Raw genomic sequence first — 8,066 nt, forward strand, 5'->3', positions numbered from 1 at the left:
CATGAAGGACCTCAGAACAGTGGACACCAGGTGGAAGGAGGCTTCAGACATTGCCAGTGACAGATCTTTATGGAGACAACTTGCCGCCCAGTGCGCCGAATTGCGCGGAATGACCTAAGTCTAAGTCTATAAGTCTGGTATACCCAAGACAGCTTAAGACAGTGCCGCTTATCGTGTATCATTCACACTGCATAGCCACCAACCAATCGTCAACTTCGTATCACTCTCACCATACAAACGTATCCATCACAAAGTAGTATTTTGCTAGCACTAAGCATTAGCAATCAGCACTAATTCCCATGCCAACAACAGCTTTAGCTGCAGCATCCAGTTTTGAATTAAGATCTTGTACTTGGTCTGCATTTTCTCCAATAAGGTCTATTGTCATCTGCAAACTGAGATTGGAAATAGGCCACCGATTTAGGGTCAGGCTTGGAGTAAATCCATTTCGAGTTTCCAACTTAAAATGCTGTAGGAATATGTTAAAAAGAGCTGAAGAGAGAATGCCTCCTTGCCGTATTCCATTAATATTGGGCTTTAATGAAAATAATGTTCGCATCTACGTTGAGCTCTCACATCACTTGCCACATTGCATCATGCCCATTGCCCAATCCGAGAGCGCGACTTGAATAGAGGTATTGTAATTAAATTTAATTTAATGTGACCAATACAATAACAACACATAGGCTACATGGACTTATAATTTTTTAATAATTTCAAAACCTTTAATACCCATCAAAACACAACAAATAAATACATTAATTAATATACAAATAAATAAAGCTGGTTACAATAGACCAGATTCTAGACATAAGATTGATTACATATAGTGAAACTAATATTCCATTTTTGTTTACTAATAAAAAATATGTTTATAACAGTGGTCTTCAACGGGAGCGGTTTCGTAAAATTGGGGAGGGGGGGGGCGCTGGAAGCCAAAGGGGCGGTATGAAAAGCTGGGTTAAAAGTGGGACGTAGAGATAAGAGAAGAAACTCGAGGTGCACTGAAATAAAACTTTTAAAAAATTCTTCAAAATATTAATAATACTAATAATTAAGTCAGCTTGCTTCTAATTTGAGAACAGAAACAAAGTTAGAAATTGAGTTCGGAAATTTCCTTATTTAGCGGCCTACGAAAGGGGAAATGGTGCTATTATATGTTTTGTGTGGAATGTCTGTCCGTCTGTCCGTCTTTTCCGTTTAGATTTCTTTAACTAGAAAAGATAGTGAAAATCAAACTTCATAATATTTTAGACCATTCAAAGTTCTGGTGCAACGGCTAATTTTTTCTTTTCTGAAACATAAAAATCTAATTTTTTAAATCACTTATGCAAGTAGTTTTTTCATTAAATACACCACTTTTACAACTATTCACTATTAATAGTAACAAACAGGGGAGGCTCCTTAGTAAGGGAGGTGGCTATGCACCATATTTTAAACACATTTATGCTAACGGTTTTAGATTTTTTGACAAAAAAATAATTTTTCTACATTTATTTTGCTAATTTAAATAAGTTCTGTTATACTAATTGCTACATTTACACAAAAAATATGTTTACTTTTTTTTTAATAGAAAAAAATCTATTTAGTATGCAAATACGTTGGACATACTTTAAAACAACAATTAATAAGCAGTTTTTCATATTATCGCGTGAACTGCAGCGTTGCCCAATGACGATAAAACACTGAACTAAAGCATTTTTTAAGGAAATGTGTTTTTTTCTTGAGGAATAAGAGATTGTCCCTTTACAAAACATTTAGAGCAATTATATACTCATTATTTGACATTAGTTAGGCCACGTTCACATCTAACCTCACATTCACTTTCACTTATCCTTTGTTCTGTGGAACGCTGGGGCACAACACAAGATCCGCCAACCTTCTTTCTCCATACTTCTCTGTAATTTCTGTTTGATAGAATTTCATTCTGATATTCTTTCTGAAAATATTGAAACCTGCCTTTCCACCTGCTTGGGTGGACCACTTCGGAGGCCGATTTTTGAGTTTGTGTCTCCACACAAACTGTCTCTGTCACCTTGTCTATACTTAAATTCTTTTTGCTGTAATTGGAAGGTATCTATTGTATTTAGTTCTTGCGCGCGTAAATGTCTATAATTTGATTTAATAAAAACTAGCTATAAAATTAACGATCTGTTATTGACAGCATAAAAATGAATAAATAAATGACATTTTATCCAAATTTACCTTCTCACGCTTCTTTATTAGTGTTTTTCATACAGGCGGGCGCTGGCATTTTTCTTAAAGAAAAAAATACGAAAAGGTGGCGGTAGGTAGGCCGAAAAAGGATGAAGACCACTGGTTTATAAAGATATATAAATATGAAGAGAAGTTTTTAAAAAATCGTGTCCAGGATGTCATATAGCACATTAAGACAAATCATTAAAGAGCAAAGTTTGCTGACATTATCACGCTAACGACTAATTCATAACTCCTTAACGATCCAATTAAAGCGACATGGTGATTTGGACATTAAGAAGCGTGATAATTATTCAGCCTTTTTTTTTTTTTTTTTGAGATTCCAAACCATTTCAGTCATTACGTGAATTTCTAAAGATAAAATAGATAATAATATGTAATTATCACTAAAAAATAAAATAAATTATAATTTGAATTTTTTATTGTCTAAAAATGGATATGTTTTTATTCTTAAATGAAATATACTACCTCAACAGTATTAGAGCCAGAACGCTAGAATTGATCAAATCTGGAGAAATGTAAATCAGAGTCACCTTATTTTCTAATACACAGAGCCGGATTTAAGGGAAGGCTACAGCCTGCACATAAAGATAAAAAATATATAAACGAATTTCGACGTGTCTTTTAGATTTTTTTTCTAACATTTTATTTCGCATTTTAAATCTGGCCAAAGTGTTGTGATAAAGAAGAATACTTTTGTAGCTTGCTTGGAATTAGTAAATAGATAATGATTTACGACAGTAAAGGCCTAACCAGCCAAAAACTCAAAAAAAAATATACACTATTTGAAAAACTAAAATAGGCATATTAGTTATTTTTTAAAAGGAAAGTGAGATTAAATTTCAAAGAACTCTATGTTCCTCCTTTAAAATATAGTATGCTTATAGATAAAATTATTTTCCTTCAAAAGTGGAACTTTATTAAAGCTTTCAAAAAAATTGTTGGGGCTTCGACAAAAATCCTGTCACGGGGCCTTCACATACTTAAATCCGGCCAAGGCTATTAACATAATCAAACATTAAAAAAGGAAATTCAAAAAGTCTAATATAGAAGGAAAAAAAACCTACTCTATATTTAAAAAACAAACAAACAACAAAATATATCTTTTTTTTGTTTTTAATGCCACACGTTTAAATAAGAAATCATTTCATTTTGTAATAATGTCAATCACGTGACCGGGCATGACGTTACAAAAGCTGATTTTATCAGGTGTGGAAAAAATTAACAATATGATTTAGTTTTAGTTTTAGTTTTTATAATGTACGGAAGTGGGAGAGACTCACAGAAAGAGAGAGAGAGGGCAAGAGAGAGAGAGAGAAAAGAGAGAAAAAAAAAGAAGAGGGGAAGAGAGAGAAAGACGGAAGAGAGAAAGAGAGTGATGGAGATAGAAAAAATAGAGAGAAAGAGAGAAAAAAGGAGAGAAAGCGAGATAAAGAGAAAGAGAGGGTGAAAAAGAAAGAGAGATAGAGAGAAAGAGAGAGATAAGGAGAGAAAAAGAGAGAGAAAAGAAGAGAAAGACAGGGAGAAAGAGAGAGATAAAGAGAGAAAAAGAGAGAAAAGGAGAGAAAGACAGGGAGAAAGAGAGAGAGAGAGATAAAATGAGACATAAAAAGAGGGGCATCAGACAGAAGCAGATATAGAGGTAGAGAGAGTCCTTAAAGAGAACAACAAGATTAAATTCAAAAGAGACACAGACTTATAAATGACAGACAGAGAAGTAGAGACAGATACAGCGACAAAGTTTGTTTTTTTTTTTATTAAATTTTAAAGGTGCTTAAAAAAAAGAGAGAGAGAGAGAGAGATAGAGACAGAGAAACAGATAAAGAAACAGTAAAAATAGAAACATAAGTGTTTGTCAAGAAGTTTTTTTTTATTGTTTTAAATGGGCATAGAAAAAGAGAGAGATAAAGACACAAGGAGAGAGCTAGAGAGAAAGAGAGAGAGAGAAACAGAATTGTTTGTCAAGAAGTGTAATTAAGAAACAAATTTAACACAATATAAAACAAATGTTTTTTTTATAAATAAAAAGCTTATATTAGCCACACAATAACTGCCATATATCTAAATGCTGCATGGTTCAGCTCCCCATTCACCATATAAAACAAAATTAATTATTTATCATAGATTAAATAACTAATTGTTTCATTGATTCACGAGTTGTCATCGAAAATGAATAATTGTGCAAAAACGTGTAAAAAAGATTGTGGGGATAGTCAGACAGACATCGAAGTGAGTTTCAAAATGGTTTCTTATCTGATGTTATTCTGCTCTAAATGTTCATGATTAAATCTTTTGTGAATCTAATAGTGACAAAATAAAGATGAACATTTCGAAAATTCAAATTACTATCTTTTACATTGAAAAATAATAATACATTTTTTTTATGTATAATAACTTAATAGAATTGTTTTTCAAAACAATGGGAAAATAATTTAGTAAGGAAGTGATAGAATCTGCAAGTTCGTTATATTTTATTTGAAACGAAATAATTTTGTTATATCGATAAAATGTTGTAACAATTTCTTGTTTGTGAAGATAAATATAAAGAAAGTGCTACTTGTGGTGACGAGGTAGGCGAAATAGATCAGCTGGAAATGAATACTTAGCCAAACAGATGTGTCTTTGATCCCTCTAGACACAATATACGAAAAAATGTACAGTAAAACTTCTGTTAAACTGAACACAGAGCATGTCGTCAGCAAAGTCTTTGTCGTCTGATTGGACCAGACCAACTTTGGGTTTCTCGACGTTAAATCTTTTCTTTTGGCCAAAATGAACTTTATTTTAACGGCAATTGCAAGGCTGCCAATTAAGACAGTCGACAGCGGAACGCATTTACTCAGCGCCATAGTCACAATGGCTTCTTCAGTTAATTTGTCAAAACAAACAGACAAGTAGCGGTACCTATGATCTGAATGTTCGTATTCAAACTTAATGTTAACATAGACAGTGTCAAAAATGTAAAAACAAAATATTTTGTACACAGCCCAAGGTAACCATGAAACATAGATTAATATGCTACTGCAGTACAGTAACTTTTTGCTAACGATGAATCTGGCTTTAAAAGGCAAATACACTACCAATAACCGGTTTACAGTAATTATCATAAAGGTGGAGGAAAAAACGAGCTGTCCCCATGTACCAATAAAAATAAAGATCATTTTGAAAATTTCAAAAACTGGATCAATCTTTCTGAAACAAACATATTTATCGTATTTAGAGTACATCCTGCTGCCTTTCAGGTGTTTGATAATTTCTGCCACATTCAGCGACATGATTTGCTGGAAAATACCTGCGACAACTACAGACATCAGAAGCACATTGCAAGTCTTTCTCATACCGTCTTTATGAAGTATGGCGATGCACATTAAATTCTGAGCAATGCCTATCGTAGACATAGCTGGATTCACAAAGTATTTAATAATGTCCAGCACGCGCTTGGCAAACGTAGAAGTCTGACCGCTGGTCCATTCAGTCTCACAGGTTTCTCTTTCTATCTCTTTTCCTAGTGTTTCATCAGACATATTTGAAGGGAGGTCCTGTAGATCCTTTTTGAAAACCTCTATAGAGCTTCGTACGTGGAACACGGCAAACGTGTTGTAGCTAAGACTCCGCAACATTTTAAACATTTTAAATTCAGCCAGATTTAACAAAAACACAACCTTTTTTACTTCTTTCGAAAAGTCCAAATCTCGAGCAAGAAACGATTCAAACCATTTATCATTCTCAAAACTGATATTGCCAAAGTCAATGGATTCGCTTTGAAATGTAGTGAAATTTTTCCATGAGTTGGAAATGAATTTTTTTATTTCTTTAACTTTCCAATTGTTAATAAGACCCGCAGTGTTATTATTAAAGGCCAAGGCTTGCTTTGTACCTATTTTAGTAGTATTTAATAAGCTTTCGTTAAAATGAATGTTTAGTAAGAGTGCATAGACTAGTGTAGTATTTAATAATGAACTGTTAGTATTCTTCATGTCTTAGGCAGTTTCATAGAGGTGGAGGTGAGTTGTGCCAAAATCAACGCAACTGTATTGAACAGAATATGACATTCTTTCTAAATTTGAGGCGTTCACTACTTGACAAAAGTAAGCTTTATTGTTTACTGAATTGGATTTGTCAAGTCTACGCATTACTTTATATTTCAAAGAAGACAAAAGATTTAAGAACAAATACTTTAAATGAAATCTGACAAATTTCACAAATTTTTAAGTCCATGAAATGTTTGTTTGTTGGAGAATGCAGTTTATCTACACATTACAAAATATATTTTAACCCATGGAGGGAACTTTCACATTCTTTTATTTGAAGTGTCTTTGGTTTGAAAAGTAACTCGATTTTTTTTAAATAATCTGCTAATCACGTCACGTTGACATTTATTTCAACAAAATAATGCCATGGAAGTTTCCAGAAGAAAAAAAAAGTCAACAAGGTTTGATTGGATTAAAGAAAAATAAGACTTAAAACTACGTTGTTAAACTGGCAGCAAAAATCAAAAGTTAGTCACCTAACGTGACGTGACCTGTTTCCTGTTCCTAATTAGATTGCTCAAGTAAATAGTCAATAATATTTAATTAAAGTTTTCTTTAATGGATCTGGATCTTGGTAATGCCAGAGGATACTAGTTCATGACTGCAATAATAGTAATACCATTACTACACTAGTTATTAAGACATAACAATAGCGATGTTTTTTAGTGTGTTTATGTGAGTGTACATAGTTGCCTGTAATAAGTTCCTTGCTGGGGCGGACTGGGTATCGAAATCGGCTCTGGCATTACCATACAAACCGGCCCACAAATAGCACGTTATAGCCTATGTTGTAGCCAGGATTTTTTCGGTTATTATAAGAATTTCCGTCATTGATGACTAACTAAACATAAGTTTGTCACTAATTATAATATATATAAACATATAACATTTAAAAACATATAACATATATATATATATATCTAAACATCATATATATATAGATATATATAAACATATAACATAAATATATATATATCTAAACATATGATATATATATAAACATATAACATACATATATAAACATATCCTGACAAAATGGGGATATCTATATGTCAATTATTGTGTTACCATTTACCTCCCGGCCCACCATGTCATGTGATAACATTGTGTTCATCAGTCACGTTTAAAAAAAAGAATAACTCCATGACTCCACACACGGACGCACAGAGCCAATTTATCTTCTTAACTGCGAGATTCAATTACTAATTAGGTTATCATGTTTACTATGTGCTGATTAAAACATTGAAATACCCTATAAACATTTCATACTCTCTTTAATGCGTGTAAACTTATAGTTTAAAACAACCCATCTCCTACATAAGGACGTTCTGACTTATAGAACAGAAACTAGAATTCTTATTTAGTAATTGTATGTGTAATAGCATTCAGGGCCGGATTTAAGAGAGAGCCCCGGGGCCTGCACAAAAAGAGATAAAAAAATATATTCGAATTTCGACGGCACAGAAACTTTGAAGTTTTTTTTTATTTTTTTTTTTCACATTTTTTTTTTACGGTCGGCAATAATGTCTTGATTTAAGAGGTGTACGCTGTCGCTTGTAGCATCCTCGGAATAAGTAAGGACATCAGATTTACGACAGTGCGTTTACCATTGGCCTTGCCCTCCACAAACTAAAAAATATTCACTTTTTAAAAACTAAAATACGAATATTAATTTTTTTTTTCTAAACGAAAATTAAGATTAAATTGTCAAGAGCTAGATTTGTCCTCAAAGATATGGCATGTTTTAGATATAAGTATTTTCATTCCACGTGGGAGGCGTGGTCTGGAGGCCAAGTGCGCTTGAACTTGGCTTGGCTT

Source organism: Biomphalaria glabrata, chromosome 9 (genome assembly GCF_947242115.1).
Source record: "Biomphalaria glabrata chromosome 9, xgBioGlab47.1, whole genome shotgun sequence".
In the NCBI taxonomy this organism is placed as follows: domain Eukaryota; kingdom Metazoa; phylum Mollusca; class Gastropoda; family Planorbidae; genus Biomphalaria; species Biomphalaria glabrata.